The 18,888-nt window shown below is 45.0% G+C and overlaps 1 protein-coding gene across 1 annotated transcript in view; it reads left to right on the top strand.

Moving 5' to 3' along the window:
- The window catches only part of T265_00408 (hypothetical protein), a gene marked incomplete at both ends in the record, with an annotated part of 65,513 nt that overhangs the window by 10,900 nt on the left and 35,725 nt on the right, over positions 1-18,888 (top strand). The gene's annotated exons all lie outside the window — the stretch shown is intronic.

Below are 18,888 nucleotides of genomic sequence, written 5' to 3' on the forward strand. Positions count from 1 at the left end.
TACTATTTGTTTCCAGAGAAATCTGAATGTTTCCAGTCTGCCGGGAACCAGCTTCCTCGGTTTCGATCCAAACTAGACAGCTTTATTCTTCACATTTGTATCGTGCGTTGGTTCTCGTTTTCTCAACTTTTGACTTGGGACATTGCTTGCATTCGGAGTCTTTGTTCATGTGAGCTTTTCTTGACCAGCTTATCTAACTGGCGGGTCGCGGACCGACTGATACGTTCGACCCGGAGCGCGTGCTATCGTGCGTGCAGATGCGCTTGTGTGCGTTTGTGCGCGAGGTACTACGCTAAACAAATTCAGGACGACAGATGTGTGCCTTCAGGTTCAAAACTTGTGACCAACGTTAGCCTGTACCCTGGTCATGTGACGTCGCAGGCAGTGCATTCGCAAGTGGCACACTTTCTGCGTAGGTACTGTGCGCGCGCTTAGGCACAAGGTACGTGTGCTTATGTGATGTGATGTGACGGAGACCCAGTCGACTATTCCATTTTCGTGGTGCCTGTGCCGCACTCCGGAGTTTCGTGATAACATTTTCTTACATTGTAGAGGTCAACTCTCATTAGTGCAGATGATGCATACCCACGGTCAGATTTGACACAGTGAGACTGCATTTCCTTGTGTATGGCATTTCTCTGACCGCTCTACCGGCTATACTCTTTGTAAGGTAGTCTACAAATGTAACGGAAGTGGAGGCCTATATTTCCCATGTATACACTTCTCGTTTACCGCATTTAGTCAAAGCACTCTGTCTTTCACACTCAGTGAAACGGCACACACATAGTTGCACAAAGTAGGACTTGGCATAGGCGGATGTTCTTACCAAACTCATTGAACAGATTACATCTGGTTGGTATGAGTAAGCAGATGTTACGGTCCGAAGTACTTCACCCCCCTCACCGAACGGACCGGATGCACTGTCAGTCGAATCTTCCAACTGAACCGGTCGACCTTTCGTGTCTTCGTCCGCAGTATTTGCTCCCCACAGGGTGACTACATTCGCACCCTAGATAATAGTCACAAGCGTGTCATATTACGACCACGTATGGCTTGGTAATTGATCTTTGTACCATGTGTCGTATCCTACTCAGTTCAGTTTATTTGAATTTGGAAAGCCAAAAGCCCAAATGTCGTCCGTGGGCACAGTGACATCGTAGCGTTTGTATGAATTCAGATAGAATTTGCGTGTCGATTGAGTGCCACTATAGGACCGCTTAACAACTTATTGTCTTCATCCCCACCTTCGAACGTGCGTGACTTCGTTGGTTGTTGGGCGTTTACTGGTGTGGCTATAAAATCACCCCGATGCCGTTATATTCTTCCAAGACTACACAGCAGACATTTTGTGAGGTAGTGTGCACCCGTCCGCCTCAATGAGGCAATTCGTTACCTGGGTACCCTTTGTCATAAACGTGTCTTTAATACTTGCCCACAAACAATCTAAGACTTACTAGTCTGCTCAAAGAACACCTCACTCATTTATAGTTTGTCGATATTTCCGGGAGATCGAGAGTCGTTCGTTCGTATGCTTTCAGCGAGATGGCGGGATGGCTCAGTGATCAGAGCGCGAATTTACTGACCGGAAGGTCCTTGGTTGGAACCCGACCTCTGCTTAGGCTTAGGCAACCTGACAATATCCCAGCCCTCTTGCTTTCTTCGGGTGGCATATTGGTTGGGCAGGTGCTACAGCTGAACAATGCTTTCAGCGAATAGCAGCCATGACGTTGGAAGGAGACGCGAAGGATGAAGTGCCGTCAGGCTGATTATGCTTAGATGGGAGCAGTCGGGTTATCAGGGATGGAATCGCACTGGGGACTTTCGGTTCTGGAGATTTGGCCGCAAGTTTTTCACTTCGTTATTAGTTCTTAACGAGCCAAAGATCCACACACTTTTCGATGTGCTTGATTCAACCCTTTGCTTCTCACCATGCTTGTACGTGCTGACTTCGGACCTATTGACCGTAAATCCACAAAGACCTCAGAGTTAGACTGTGGGTGACCTATTACTGAGCAGCCTTTTAGACCTTTGACCGCTCAGCTTAACCCGCATTATCATCTGTCTATAGTAAGTATTGTACAAAACTGCAATACAACCCTGGCAACGTATTCAGGTCACTGGGTCAAATGGCGTGACTTCGTGGTATCATCTACACAGTGCGATATGCGGATACTGTTGAGTTTGTCAGTGTTTATTATGGGTTTGACTATGAATCTACAATGAAACAGGGTAAGATTTAAAAAAAAAGTGTTTAAGGAGCACCATAGGGTTGTTTTGTCACTTCTGCGTGGCCCTATACACACAGGTGGCTTCCGTAGCGATATCCTAATGAGATGCATGTAGATGAGTAGTTGCGTATGAATTTGGGCGAAGTATTTACGAAAGTCACTCTGGATACAGCTTGTCTATATTGCTAGGTCTTCTCAGCCTGAAGTTACGGCACAATTAAGAAAGTGAACTGGGTGCCGAATGAATGTCATTATTCAGTATTCATTATCAACTTCAACTACTACTTGGTGGTAACCTTCGTAGAGAAGATGCGCGCGTCGGATTGTTTTTGCTCATGAACAGTGTGGTCGTTACGGATCACAACAATATTATCAATGGTTCATATCTGAATCGTTTACGAGTTTTACAGAACATGGTCAGTTCAGCCGCGTTCACCTAGACAAGTTTGATCGGTCCGAATGACAGCAATCTCGTCTAGGTTGCGGCTGTTGACAGAGCGCATTGAACCACTAAGTTTGGAGGACACGTGCCAAATCTAGCAACGGTGTTAACCGTAAGACAAGACTGACCTCTCTGCAAACATACTAATCTTTTTTTTCACTCCATCTAATTTAAATTTGTCAGTTATGCCTCCATGGCTCGATGTACACATAATCTACTAACAGGTGACCGCAAGCTTGTTATGATTTTATCACCATATCGATCCAGAATAGCTCACCGATAAGGGACTACAATGACCCTTATTGTGAGGTGTCCTTTTTACGCAGGAGATCACTGCTACATTCCTCAAATAACTTGTAAAAATTGTAGTTCCCACTTAGTTTCAGTTTAGCTTAGCAGCATAAGTTGGTTCGGATAGATCGTTTTTCTCTAATTTTTAAGTAACACGCTTGGTCTTTCATGCTCTAAGCTAATCCGAGTATCGTGTTTTAGGGTTCTGTCATTTTGAGCGACCTGTACGTTTTAGCGCTCATCTCATGTAGTTGTCCACTGCAAACCACTCTACTTGACTGAGCGCCGAATATGGGTCTTTAAAGTCTTGTGGATAACCTTATCATAGGTTTCGCTTCTGCGCAAAGCCCACCTGAATCATTATGAAAGTTGGGAATACAGTTTTTGACTAATTATGCCGCGAAGTTCGCGGAAAGTTCCCAATTATATGCAGTGTATTAAAACCATACTGACGGGGACATTCACCGCACGACAGATCGTGGCTGAGATCGCTCTTCAAGGGAGTTTTTTTCTATCGGGGGAGTGTATCTTTTACAGTTAAAAGTGACTTCATTAGGTTATTGCATTATTCCCATGTATAGTTTATTTGGCTACAGAGTAAGCCTTTTCTATAACGGCTTCGAAAAAACTGCAAAATGTGTGTTACGAGGTTGCCGGTAAATAGTTAGCAGTGAATCGTAACGAAACACTAAGTATCAAGAGGAAATGTGTCGTCACAGCGGTGACGTTTGCGTCAACGGAAAATGAACACATTTCTGGTAGAACATCATTACCCATAGGGTTGATGAAAAGTCTTCGTCAGTCCACTACCTGTTTTACTCTCTTTGGAGCTATCAAAGTGGATATAGTCCCCGAGTTTCCGTCAATCTTATTTCGTCCTTATTCGAACGTATTCGCTTGGAGGATATCAATAACGGGAATTTCATTTGAGTCTCATTGCGCGATACTACTAGTACCACCTTGAAGTACTTAGAGCTCGAGATAGCTCAGTAGATGAGGCGTTACCTGACTCAACCTGAGCACCCTGACTGCTCTTGTATACGCTTGTGCTACCTGGCCGTACCCCTGTTCTTGTGCCTCCTTCCGTTGGCGTGGCAGCTAGACACCGAAAGTGTGCTACAACTGAGCGGTTCTTCTTCCGTTGACTCCAACTTGATTTACAAAGTGGATGGACTCCACTTACGTACAATTTGGTGTTCGATTAGTCAACACGCGTGACTGAAATCTGGGGCTTTAAAGGACCCATAAATGGCGAATCCGATAGTGATTCATAAACAAAGTTTCACTAACCCCGCAAGCACACCCGTTCGGTACTTTGGATGGTGGCTCCTGTGTGGCAAGTTGAGTTGAATATATGCAGTTTGATTTTCTACCCACGCCTTATTAATCTGCAGGCGAGTGTATAACTGCGAGAACAAATTTATAGTCGTAGCTAGCAACTGAGTACCATTGGTGTGGCATGATCGGCAGAATGATCTTCCGAACAGCCGAGGTGTCGGAACTGGTTCATTTCGTCCGTAGGCTAGGACAACTTTATGAATGATTATCCTAATTGGAACGCTCGAAGCTCCCCATTTTTAAAAGCCACACATAGATCTGGAAACCATAGTCACTTCCTTGCTTTTGCTGTTTTGACAAGGTTTTTGCGAAGATTCAGCTCATGATCCAACCGTTTAAGTTTCACCCCGCCATCCTGTTTGCACCGTCAGTTCTCATGTTGTAGCGTTCGGTACAGATAAGATAGCTATCCTGTCCTGCCCCTGCTTGCAGTGCATCTTGCTAATCTGATCAGGTACCAATTCAGCACGGAAAGTGATGGGGTAGACGCGCACCGGGTCAAACATACGAGTGACAATGTCGCTTCACCGGCTTTATTAGCATTTGACCGGCAACTGCGTTTGTTTTTCTCGTCCACTGAAGCGCCACCCGCATAGCAGTGACAGGGCCACCTGCATCGATGACCTTGACATTTGTTTACGCGACGGTCAACCGGACAGACTTGTTCACGACATGTTCACACCACCCAGGCGACCAGATCAACAGCACCGGATGTGTAAATGAGGATTCCTCCCCTGTCAAACTTTGTGTGTGTGTGTGTGTGTGTACGTGTCGAAATGGGTATCACGTGTTTGATCAGCTGAGCTTGTTGAACCAACTATCGATTAGGCTCACAGGTAATACCATCCTTCGGTCACGTGATTTCACGATCACCAAAGGTCAGGCTCATCTGTTGCGGATATTCCTGCCTCATTAACTGAACTGCGTGCGCTGGCTAGCGTGACTTGTTCAGCTGGTCGTAATTGCTCTTCTTCTTCTTAACAAAACTGTTATGCTTAAAAACTTTGTGTTGTGTGTGTGTGTACGTGTCGAAATGGGTATCACGTGTTTGATCAGCTGAGCTTGTTGAACCAACTATCGATTAGGCTCACAGGTAATACCATCCTTCGGTCACGTGATTTCACGATCACCAAAGGTCAGGCTCATCTGTTGCGGATATTCCTGCCTCATTAACTGAACTGCGTGCGCTGGCTAGCGTGACTTGTTCAGCTGGTCGTAATTGCTCTTCTTCTTCTTAACAAAACTGTTATGCTTAAAGTTGGCCAGTTCGGAAAAGACAGTAGGAACCATTTCGTACCCTCCCTACCGCAGAACTTGTTACACTGGCTAAGATGAGGTACATCAATGCTAATTTTTTTTACGTCAAGATGGCTTTTCGAAGAGCGTAAACAATAACATTTAACCGAAGGTGAGCCGACCGGTTGTTTGAACCAGGATCATTTTACCATTGTCCATTGAATTTTTCAGACATTCTCTTTCTCGGTTTCTTATGTTGCAGCCATGATTCTTGAATCCACTGATCCATTCACTTGCAGCGCACATTTTCAAGGCTAGAACAGTCCCTTTTTCAACTTATATAGTTGGGCATTCTGTTGCACTGCCAAAACCGACTGGGAACAAGTATGACATGACAGACATCAGCTTAAGGATCGGGTACCCGCTCATCACGCGACCGATTCGTGGCTGATTTTCGGTAATTACCTGGGGTGGTTCGTGTTGACCCGAATTAACTGCTACCGACTCATAGCATTAGTTGCTCAGACTAGTCACACAAGCTGTCAAAATCCCAGCATTAAGTAGAAGAATGTAGCACGGTTTTGGGATTACGCACGAATCGTTCGTGCTTTTTGATCGTCCCTCAAAGGGTTGCACTTTAAATGGTTTCTTTGAATAGAAGGGGTCGCTTCTGATCGGTCACCTGGGGTAGTCCCTCCAGGAGGGGGCAGCTTTATGATTCATTCGTTCTCTGCATATCTTGGGTATTCCTTCAGGTCGTATGTGTAGGAAACACATTGCTATTCGAAATTTCCGGTGTGAGAAGTCCCTGGATCATAATTTCATGGACTATGTGTGGTTTTTCATCATCCGTCCTATTGAGGATCCAAGAACTACCGATGAACAGCAACGATACTGCCCTATTCGGATAATCACATGTGATCACATGTAATTTCCTCCTGAATATATACTGCTGTTCCGGTTTGGGAATGCTTGTCCGTCCACCGATTAAATCTCGACACAGCTTTTTCCATGGGTCATACACATTGCTTAATCTGGTCGCACCAGCCGGTATGTTTGAGTTGAGTGTACCCAGACCTATAGGGTTGTCGTAGATCTAGGCTATCAAGGTTAAGCTGTCTCCGTGTTTTATCTGTTCACACAGGACCACATTATTTGCCTGGCCTACCTCACCTGCTGCTACGGTTGTTTTTCTGGGGACCGTCAGTCACTTGTTTCTCCCATTCTTTGAAAGCAAACCTTTGGCGTAAATCTCGTGACCTCTTGAACAATACTTTGATCTTGCGCCAAGTTTTTCTGTTGCGGTCTAGTGGTCATCCCGACTGCCTCATGGTCTAAATTGTTTACCAACCAGACTTGTCTCTTGTAGATTACCCCCATACTTATCGAGAGACGAAGTCCCGATGTTTCTAAGGTGGGACAGGTCGGCTTGCCTATTTTGTTCGAAGGCTTTGATGCGTCATGCAACAGGGTGTCGGTTACCCAGTTGATGGAAAGGCAGCCTGATGGGAAATATAACTGACCCGTCGCCCACATAGTTTCTCTCAGATCGGCAGCCCAAGCCTTACGGACACAGCACTTTGTTTTGTCTAGCTTGACCTCGGCGACCTGTTGGTCCAGGCGAGCGCTTAGCCCCCCTCTGTTCAGCAATTTGGCGTGCGTGTCAGTATGCCTCCCCCACGGGGTGCACTTATGTCCTTTTTCGCGTTCGTGCCGCGCAAACACATATGCAAACATGAAAGCTTGCATGCCCGTTAGTCTATTTTTCCTTCTGCGCGCATGGTCGCTTGGCTAAGACCAGAATGAAGGCGACAAAAAGGCAAAGGACGAGCGTCAGTCACGTTGCTGCTTACCTCTTTTCCAACATCTGGATCATTTTCTGTGTGCGGTCACACGACCGAAATTGGTCGAGGGAGGAGCGATTGCCACGAGGACGTCGTAGCACAGGTTGATGGATCGAAACACAGACAGGAACTGACACCAGGTTGGTAACATGGGCTTTGGCCTGAGGTTAGGTTAGCCTTTAATGCACTTCCCTATAACAGGGGAGCAGTGGACCTTAGCCGTCTGACCGACACGTGACTAAAGTCGTTTTATCATCGATCACAACGGATATTGCTGGCATGCGGCAAGAATCCCCACTCGTCAGAATCCCGACATAACAACCTCCAGACATTGGCATTTCGTTGTGTGAATCATTCACTATGACAAGGAAGCATAAATCTCGGGATGCTAGTACTTCGTTTATCATGAACATATTGCTGAGAATACAGTTTGTTTCACCCCATATCTGCCACTGAGTTTTCCATTAACGTCAAACTTTTGATGGAGAAAATTGGATGGGAAATTCTTTGACGGACATACTTCTGGGATTTTGTACGAATGCAATAGTAACGTTTGTAGGAATCGAACTAGTAACTTTTTGTCATTATATACGATTGTTCTGGGGGTTTACTATCTCTACCAGACTTGGTGAGACTGCTTAGTTTGTTACCAATTCATTACATGACTACACATCCTCATAGTATCAACCATCAATTGGGGACGCGCGTGCATCTTCGCCCGATGTAGTTTTCCAGGCAGTTGAATTCATGGTACTTGCAAGCAAACTCTGGAGCCAGATTTTCAGGTGCATTTATGGATGTTTTCAGAACAGACCGCTCATTAGCCTTTCCAACAGATACGCTGCGCGTACTAGTTGCCAGAATGAGTTAACATCGACGTTTTGTGTGAGTTTCGACATTAGGGTGCGCACCGTTGGCTCGGCCATGGGCCACACAGGCTAAAACCCTGTCTATCGAGACGAGTGTTGCCTCCTTCGAAATAGAACGAATAGCGAAGTTGACAACGTATGACTTTGCAGAAGGGTGTGAGAGTGATAACGAAGAGTTTCCGTGTTGGTGCGGTCCACCATCCATGTCCACCACGTGCTTGGCTGGAGACGTTGCAAGAAATGGTGGCTACTCGGTGTCAGTGTCGTTCGTGCTGCCAGTTTCTTTTCAGATTGTCTGACTGACCCTAGGCACCTCAGAATGTTTGCGACAGGCCAGTACCAGGTCCCCCTCATCCACTCTTTTCTGCCTTTTCACTTTAGGGTCTTAGGTAGAATTGGATAAAACCTGTAGTTGTACGGCAGTGAGGCATCAGTGTCAACCCCTGTAGTTGTACGGCAGCGAGGCATCGGTGTCAACGTTGGTGATGACACATTTGATGATGATGGTTGAAATCTTTGGAGTAAGCTATTCTTCGATGACAGTTTGGTCTTGCTAAGTCGGATGTACCTTCATCACTGTTGGTAATGGGGTACTTGCCATCGGAAATAGTTAAAAGCTGTAACTTGCTAGTCCGACATGATGATGATGATGACTGAAATCATTGGAGTAAGCTATCCTTCGATGACAGTTTGGTCTTGCTGAGTCGGACGTACCTTAGGGAATAGAGTTAAGTTCATCACTGCTGGTATGGGGTACTTGCCAGCGGAAACAGTTAAAAGCTGTAACTTGCTAGTCCGATAGCTTCTGTCATCCTCAGATGGTCTTTTAAGAGTATGCCCTCTTTGAAATGTATCTAGAATGACGTCACTACACAAGTTATGAGCAACTTTTATGTGGATCTGTCTGCGTTCATGGATATAATTTCCGTCTAGTTTATCTGGACCAAAATCGACTGACAATTTAAAGCTCCTTTATAATCCCCTGACCACTAGGTTCTTTTTTTTATTACGTATTTGTTTGGTTTTCCCGTGACAAGAAGAGCCTGTATGATGATGTGAACCGTATGATATCTTGGTATTACTCTTTGATTTGGATTATTTCGGTAACCGGAAGGATTAAAGACGTGGTGCGAGCTCTTTATGAGCAATATCTACGATTCGATTCCCTTACCTGGCTTCTCAATTACTCCTCTCCGGGCATCGGTGTTGAACACTGATGTCATGCTGTCGATGGTAATGATTTCCATAGTGTAAAGGATTATCTGGCTGCTACCCGTTACTAATACGCAACAATTGAACCTCATTTCCCGTACTCACTCGCACGTGGGCGTCTATTCCATAATTTCGATTGCCTTTGAGAATGCAGCTCACTTGTCGGGAGTATTGCGTGCCAGATTACATTCTATCCCCTTCTAAACGGATCATCCCACATCATCATCATCATGAAGGAAGGTGGCAGTCGTCAGTACTTTTACGTATGCAGTCGCTGTATGCAGCAATTAAAGATGATCTGGATCATGTCGCTACACGCTATATGACATCAGGTTCATATGTTTGTACAACGTGAAGTGAGATGTTGCCAGGTGACCCTCACCGAGACGGGAGAATGACTTTTTTCCAAAAGCCTGACCTCAAGACTGTCATAGTAGTTCAACTCTTCAGCAACAAGTCGTGGTTTTGTAACCATCAACCCAGAGGACCAAGAGACTGTTTGTCTGCTCTCTATCCACTAACCGGTCTGATAGGACTGAGGGATACTACGTGGTCATCGCCTAGTATAGCTCAGTCAGTTTTTGAGGTCCGCAAACCGTTGCATCAGGCTGAGGTCCAGTTTCCTTGCGGTTGTTCAGTTGAAAAAAAAACTAGACTGAACTGGACTGCTGACGACCTTTTCTGACAACCTTTTTACTGCACTCAAACCAAAAACACGTCTAGTCTAAGCAGAAGAAGCTTATAATGGTAATATCGAGGTTTTGAGTCTGCTTCTGGAACTTCAGGTTTGTAGGCCTTGTCGGCTTTACCTACTTCTCAAGTCGATCAAGCAAGATGCATTTTTCCACTGAATGACTTTCTCGATGATCCCTTACGTGTTGATCATGATGTCCTTCGCCGTAAGTAGGCCGATGGTATTGATGGCCTTGATGTAAGTCCTGTGACTTTTAAACTTCATATAACTTCTTCCATAACTTTGAAACTGAACATTGCATCAAACCGCTCCAACTAACGATGCAGCTTACAAACAGAACAGACTTATTCGTAATGCACTACTCATAAGGTTGCTGAAAATTCTTCGACAGCTCACGACCGGTTTTGCCCTTTTTTAGGCTTATCAGGCAGGCGCAGTGCCCGAACTTCCGTCAACCTTATGTTCTACTTGAAACCAAATTGCACGAACTTAGCGAAATACCATCATTCGCAAACGATTTTGGTTTTGCGACTCACCTTGAACCCAGCTGAATCTCTCGTTTATGATGTTTCAACTGCGGCCACCATGGTGTACCGTTCCCACTAGTCATGTGGAATGTATGGCTGATATGAACGGTTATGGGTCAGCATAGTAGTGTAGTAAATTTGACAAGCCGATCATCTAAGCACAGGTTGTGAGCACATCTTTTTTGGATTGAGGGATGCGCTTGAAAAACTACTCAAAGTGGAACTAAAGTGCGAACCCATCCTATTGACTGACCCGTTCGTAACTACTTTGAGTTCATTTTTGCCGCAAGGCACAAAGGCTTAGCGTGTTTCTTTAATCACAAATTTCAAACTGATTAAACCAGAAGGATGATCTCTACGGTTTGACCATTAACACGAGCGTTGAGGTTGTGGATTGGTTTGAAAGCAGTAAGTCCTCAATATTGTGGAACAATCAGCGTCGGGCGCTGGAAACTGTGATCGGATGCTCTGATGGTGGAAGCCCTCGAAAACGATTCCGTTGTCTAATTGCTAAGGTTCTTCAGTCAGCTGGTTTCCATTTGGATAGTCCATGTGATTGGTACCGTGCCCCAAATTTCATCCAATTCTTTTGCTCATCACCTTAGACTCACCTGAAATGGTTTATGCGGTTACTAGCCCACCGTTTCAGTCAGTCACCTTCAGGGGTCAGATGACATCACGTGTCACTATCGATTGATCAACATCGCTCTTTATGGTGTGCCGTAAGACCCTAGTTTATAGCATGAAACAACCCTGATAGCGTGTCATGAGTACCGTAGCTTAGTACATTCTACCACGATCCGCTATATTGACTTGGTGTTTGCATGTGCACATATCGCTAATTGTCTGCGGTCAAATGATCACTGAACGATGTCATAGGAAATTTGCATGCGATCATCTCACGATTCTCACCAATCCGTGCGTGCACTGCCTTCTAGGAACTGCATTCCATCATACAGGCTGTCAAACGGAGAGCCGTCAGTAATGATTAATTATTTGGTAAGACCATGATAGGTAAACCGTAAACGGAGGGTGAGAAATTGGACTTTGCCGCTGAGTTACGACCAAATTACAGTGCTGAGATGTCGCATAGCTTTATTAATTTCATCGTATACATTCTGAACACTTGTGTGAGTCTAGAGGTTTTGTTATCTATTTTTAGTTAAGTGGATAGATACTTGTTCAGCTGTTCGTCATTCTCCCGACGACCATTTGGAATTACACACTGAACCACCGTAGGATTATTTTACAGACATCCCGGGAGTAAACCAAGCATGTATCGAAGCTATTTTTAAATTGTTTTAATGGCACTTTTATCGTCTGAGGTGTCCTAAAGGACGAAACATTCTCGCTTGTGTGTAGTAGCACCATACGCCTCATTCCGAAACTCGATCTGCTCACTCACACTGACACACACACACACGCACACCCAAAAACCAATCAACTTGAAAGTACTAGGTGGAGTCACTCCTGTGTCGAATTTTCGATGGAAGGCGCATACGCACTTTTGTCCTGTCCATGAATGTTCCGCTGACTTTGTACTACTTTTCAGAGGTTCCTGGTCCTCTAAAACGTTTCTGTGTTTGCATCGCTAACTGCTTTTACTTCTTGATTGTCGGTCTGGCCGTTTCTAGGAGCGTACTGGTGGAGGGCTAAACATCTGGAAAGAGGGCAGAATGCTCTCGCTCTACTCTTCATCTTTAGAAGAGAATTGTTTTCGCATTCTAGGAGGCGAACGCTCCTGAAAAGTGGACAATTTTATCTAGTTACGGTGACATCCGCCCTTGCGAGGAGTCAGTGGAAACGTCAACCCAGAACCATCATGCTATTAGTCTTTAACGGTTTCGGGTTTGCAAAATGCCAGACGAGTTGCAGGTCGGTGCATTAGAAGTCATAAAAATACAAACATGAAAAGGTTCTACAGTCGTTGGGGGTGGGGTGGCTCAGTGGTTAGAGCGCGAATTCACTGATCGGAATGTTCATGGTTCCAACCCGATCTCTGCCTCTCGACTGCCTAGGTTTGGGTAACCTGACAGTATCCCAGCCCTCGTGCTTCCTTCGGGTGGCATGGCGGTTAGGCACCGAAAGATTACTACAGCTGAGCGGTTTTCGAGTTTTTTTTCGCTTTGATCACTGAGAAGAATTTGTATTAGAGTTCAAGATCCTGTTTCACTGGGCCACTCTCAGACATACTGGGTCGGTAAGCGCTATGAAAGAAACGATAGTAGGGTTTGAAGTGTCTCGAAAAAATTTTGCCAATCTACTGCGTAATTATTTTATTATTAACTCTATTCTTTTCTTCATGTTAACACATCCTGGCATTTTTCCTACACAGTCTTGATGGAATTTTCCAGACGGCCCAGCAGAGATCGTAAAGTATGTCGACTTAATCTTACGTTAGGCTACCTGGAACGGAGAGCCGCTCACTGCTCCGGTTTTCGTTTCAGAGGTTGGACACTCCTTGAAGCACCTTAATTTCATAGAGTAGTTCTGAGATTTCCTTCGGAACACCTTCGGATCCCTATCGAGTTATCTCAAGAAACTAAGGTATCAGGACGTTTCAACATGAGAAAGACGTGTAAGCTTCAGCCCAAGGATGTGCTTGTTGCCAAGGTCACTGCGGTTACCTTGATGTACTCCTGGCACTTCGGATGAAAACACAGTCTACTAGTGTACGTGAACTTCAAACGTCGTTGCACTACCTTGTTGCTCAATTCTGGTCGAGTCAAGCACTCAGACGATTAACGTACTGCAAGCGCTTCCTGGACACGAGGGAATCGTGGATATGCGTGTTTTCACGTTGAAGTAAACCTCAAGTGTGCAATTTGGAATAATCAGTTCTGGGAATCAGGGACTAGGTTCATATTTCAATCTGGAAGAACGACAAGTGCATCGATATGGAAACCCCTGGTCTTTTCTTTAAATTAATAGATGGTAGAAAATAACTTGTGCGCTTACACTGCTCATGACCATGCTTGTTTGAACTATAGCACTGTCTTGTACAGGCCTTACTCCTCAGCAATTTTTAATTAAATATGTGGAACGTCAGAAAAGCTGGCTGATGCTGTCTGCACAACGCTCCCAGTATTTGTTCATGACGAATTTCGTCACTCATATTGCGATCCATGTGGACACTCAAATGGATCCAATTTCAGCCTTCCAACGGCTTGCATCTGACGTTTCTGACTCTTTAGTTTCAATGTGTGTTCTACTCGACACTTGTATTCAATACGTATTACTGAACTGTTTCACACAAACGCATCTAAGGTGTGCTGTGAAAGTTGTATAATAGGATTGAGATAGGGTGGTGCTCGGTGACTGTGTGACCTTGAATTGTGTCTTTTTTGGCAACTTTGCCTAACTTTCCGTAAGTGCCCATACTGGGGACAAAATGAGTTTTAATGCACTAATCAGAAGGCTGGGGAAGAATCAGGACAGCCCGCTACCGGTTTTGCGATTTTTGAGATCCACAAGATGGGCCTAGTCTCCGAATCTCCGTTGAACTTACATCTCGCACGTTTCGATAAACAGTCATTTGCGAATCAAATTTATGTTGACGGGAGACCTAGATGAAATTCACTCGAATCTTCCGTTTGCAACTTCCCCGTCAGCACGCGTAGGATGGACGGTGTATCTTGAATATCCTTCCAACTTAAAAATGAAGTTTCCCTTGTATATTCCGTTAAAGAATACTGTGAACGAGGGAAATATTGAACTTTGGGTCCCAAACAACAGCATGCGCCGTGGTTGTGCAACTGGTCAGCTCTGTGCTTCCAGTCAGTGTTGGCAGAATGATCGCATATGTAACCTTTAACCAGATAACCGTTGATAGTGAAATGAAGGGATTAGTCACCTGTAAGGAATATTAGCGAACTACTCGGCCACGATGACATCTCTTGATATTTTGTTATTTTCTGTGTTCGAAGATCCTTCGATTTATGATCGTTGGTGCTCGATTGGTCATGTTTATTTTACACAGAGAGACGGGAGTCAGTATCAGGGAGGTACAGATCACGACACAAGGTCAACACGTTTGGAACAATTTATCTTCATTCGTAGTTTTCGAATGCATGTCGCGTTGGACAGTTGTCTGAACGAGAGCTCAGCTGTGTAGCCCAGTGCAGATTACATTCCCCCCTCGGTTTATTGCACTAGAGCGTTTGACAGACCTTCGATAGGAAGCAGCTCATCCGATAATAATGGTACGCTTATTTAATGTATCACTCAGTGTCACCCGTAAGGATTGTGATCGACTCTGGACGAAGCTTGCAGTCCTGGGAAGTGTGGGTATACTTTTGGAGGTCATAGGCTTGTTTTGGTGCTCGTCCTTTATATGTGCTATTTATCCTCGGTTTCTCTTTGTTTGTTACCACCCAATAGCGGGGAGGTCCCTTTGCTTAGTGCAGGTTATTTAGCGATGTGATTCAATTCCTCCACAGTTAATAGACAAAAAGGGTTTGGGGGCTCGGGTAGAAAATATTTGTTGCTTAACAGGCAGATGAACATGACTTTTGTGGAATTTTTTTTTACAAAAAGCAGCCTGTCCACGCATTTTAGACCAAACTTCCCTGACTTCTTACTACTTTGTCGCTTTAAGTGTTTCATACTGTCGGTTTTATGGTTTCCTAGCCGGGAATATAACCATCCTCCTCTGACGAAACAGCCTCAAAATCAGACCACTTTTGTAGGCCCTTTGAGTTTTCCAATGAACTGTAGCGTCTTGCGAGTCTTGTGAACATGTTTTTGAAGTGAGTTTTGGTAAAAGACACCCCTGACACAAACTTCACTAGCTCCTTATGTGTATTACACAATCGGGCCTTACAGTGTCTTCGAAGCCCGTACTTTGCAAGTTTAAAATGCCGTAGCTGAATAATACCTACTTTTACGGTCGACGTTGTCTGCTATGGGGGACGTGGCAGTGAAATATAGACAGAACCAGCTCCCGGTTGGCCTTCTCCCTCCGATTTGGTCTAGGACTAGAGAGTCTTAAAAGCTGTGTACATCTTAAGGCTCGCGTGATTGACCCAATTGAATCAGTGCTTTCTGAGATCCATTCGTGAGCGCTACAAACGGTATTGTGTGGTAGAGCAACGCAAATGCTGCGTAAGCCGGCTAATGGTGTTTCACGGCTGTACTTTTGTCGCGATTGCATATCAGCTACATTACTAGTTGACGGAATCGTATGTGCGTTCGATTCCTCCTGGTACCGACTACTCCTACAGCATGTCACACATTTACGACGATATTCCAGAGTTGCTAGGCCAGTAAGTAACTAAGCCGGCTAATGGTGTTTCACGGCTGTACTTTTGTCGCGATTGCATATCAGCTACATTACTAGTTGACGGAATCGTATGTGCGTTCGATTCCTCCTGGTACCGACTACTCCTACAGCATGTCACACATTTACGACGATATTCCAGAGTTGCTAGGCCAGTAACATTATATATATATATATATAATATTATATATGTGGTATGGCATCTAGGCACCGAAAGGGTGCTACAGCTGAACGATTTATGTGCTTTGAAGCGAATGCGTCAGTACTACGGGGCACCTACTGGGACGTAAATCAGGCCGTTCCTGGTTTGTTTTTCTCGAAACTGACAAAGTACCTTACCTACGTTGACTTTCAAAAGGGGGTTAATTTTTTTGAAATTGAACTGTTTATTCGAACGAAATGTCATCTTGTGACCATTTTCATCGATTTCTGGAAAAATTATCCCATCTATATGCAGTTACGTGAGAAGGATTCCATCGAATTTCTTGACAATTTACTCCTGCAAATAATTTTGCTCTACAAGGAATCTGTCTGCTTGTTTACGCACTGATTTGTTCTTCCATAAACCAAGCTTCAAGCCATTCATCGCCCAACATTTTACGTTCGTCCGTTTTCACCCATGCTTATGAAACTGCTTCATGCGTTATCGACCAACCTACTTAAGAACTTTGGATGCATCCGCCCTGTTCTAACTACTCACCTTCGACAGAGAAACCAAAACACCGGCTTCAGTCGGTCAATTTTTTCGTATAATCTGCCGGATCGCTACCGTCATAGGCAAACGGTTGTTGTGTTGCGCGAACATCGAGCATAGCAACCATCGATCCACTAACCTGAATTGACGAGCTGGAGGTGGAGGAAAACATTCTCCCATGGCAATTCTGTGGAAAAGGTCACCAGACTTTGTCTGACCCAGTGCCCTGCTGTCTACCCCCCGCGCATTCCTACCATCGCTTACCTAACTCAACCTCGATGCCTGTGCCTTTTGGCTCTGCTTGCCTGTCTGTTCTACATTCCTATTGCCCGTCCCCAGGGACGGAAACCGTCGCGCTTCTCTTATCGTTGGTCGCATACACCGGCATGTTCGTGATACTGGTGCTTGTAGGTAGATCCACGTTTGTCCGGTTAATAGGTCACACTGGATTTTGTACTCTGCTTTCTCCTGGCACGTTGTTTCAGCTTTGTTGGCCTGTCTGTCAGTCAATCAGGCACGCGACGCGCACACACCTGCACGCACGTGTCGTATCTACTGTATTCGGTTTTGCCACCCGTCTCGGTTGCTAGGCCATAACCTGAGGGCGTGAATTTCTACCGGTCGTAGTACTGGAACCTGGTGATTTATCGAATTGCTCTGCCTTCGTGATGTTTTCCATAACTGTCTCGTATTTAGGTGTTTGGATGTCCTCGAGGACCGGTGTAACTTGACCCTTTCCTACGCAATTCATGGATTTTTGAGTAGAATAAAATAAGGGGAAACCAAACCTAAGTGCACTGCGTCACGGAGTCGAATATTCTTCGCGGTGGTCATGAACTCATAAGCTTGAGGTTGAATGAGAACAAAACCAATGTCATCAATATTGTTCGTCCTGATACTGCTTGACCGAGGCTAACAATCTGGAGGGCATTTAACTGGCTTTTCAGAGTTGTCTACACAACCGGCTGACTCGTTAGCATTATGGTTGGACGTTTTTGAGATAATGCGGGTGCTCTATCGACCGTTACTTCCTCGCATTACTTCAGACTATGGGACTTATTCCCGCAAGAAGTGTGTCAACAGTCCTTTCAATCATCCGACTGCATGTAGATTATGAAGTTTAGACGCACATCACCCCTTCTCAAGAGACTCATCTGAAGAGAGGCCATCTTACCCCCCTCCCCCCGTGCAATCCCCTTGTGTAGAAAGCCTGAAGCATTTATCCAGTAATCACCGTCCTTCTGATGCGAATGACTCTATGTTATGCGTTAAGGTGTGCGTAACCTAACGACGCTTCTTCCAACTTGATCTTAAAATCTCCAATGTATGATCGGTTTGGATGGACTTGAGGTTTGAAGACTCGGACCATGTGGTTTGCTCTTGTACCATATTTGATTCGCTTCTCTGTGTGCGGAAACAAGCGCGCGTTTTTTACCCACTTGTTCAGGAAATTGGGTAGTTTGGCCAGATACTGATTCTAGCTATCGATTGTGATCAAAGCCTACGAAGTGATCTTTCCCGCTAGGCATCTGTTGCATCATTATTGTGGTTACAATATTGCGCACTGCAACATAAGGCCTGCATGTCGAACCGTGTGTTGTGATTTGCAACTCCAGAGACTGATCTAGGCGTGTTTACCTGTGGATGCCTCAAATATCCCGCCGAGCCCCATGGCTTAACTGGGCATGCGACCAAAGCGTACGTTAGCTGCCTGACCTGAAATGGAAATAATCCGTTTCGTATAGGTGGGTTAACTGTAGTGGATAGTTCCGGTGGTGAGCAGTTGAAAAAACTTGAAGAGGCGAGATGCAACCACCCGCGTGATTTTCTGATCTATTAGCTTAACGTCGGCAGTTTTCAGAAAGAGGATTACTCATCTAGTCCAAATGATCAAGACGTTTACGGTGGGCATCGGAGACAGATTAGTTCTAGTTCTAAGACACGACAGCTCAAGTCTGGTTGTTTTTTATCCCTGTATCGAATGATTTTTATGGCACGCTCGTTTTGAAGATGTCCACTCTCAGGAGCGTCTATTTTTAAAGGTAGGTTGCTGAAAACTACTGAACCCGACAAACGCTCGGAACGATTTTATCGGCCTGTGATCAGGAGAACGGACTTTGTGGGTTTAGTTTCGAAATACTCTAAAGTTTTCCTCCTGCTTTCAATCCAGAGCTCTTATTCAACTCCAGTGATCTACCGCATCTCAAGTTTTGATGAATCCGATAGATTGCACTT

Source organism: Opisthorchis viverrini (genome assembly GCF_000715545.1).
Source record: "Opisthorchis viverrini unplaced genomic scaffold opera_v5_4, whole genome shotgun sequence".
Classification (NCBI taxonomy): Eukaryota; Metazoa; Platyhelminthes; class Trematoda; order Opisthorchiida; family Opisthorchiidae; genus Opisthorchis; species Opisthorchis viverrini.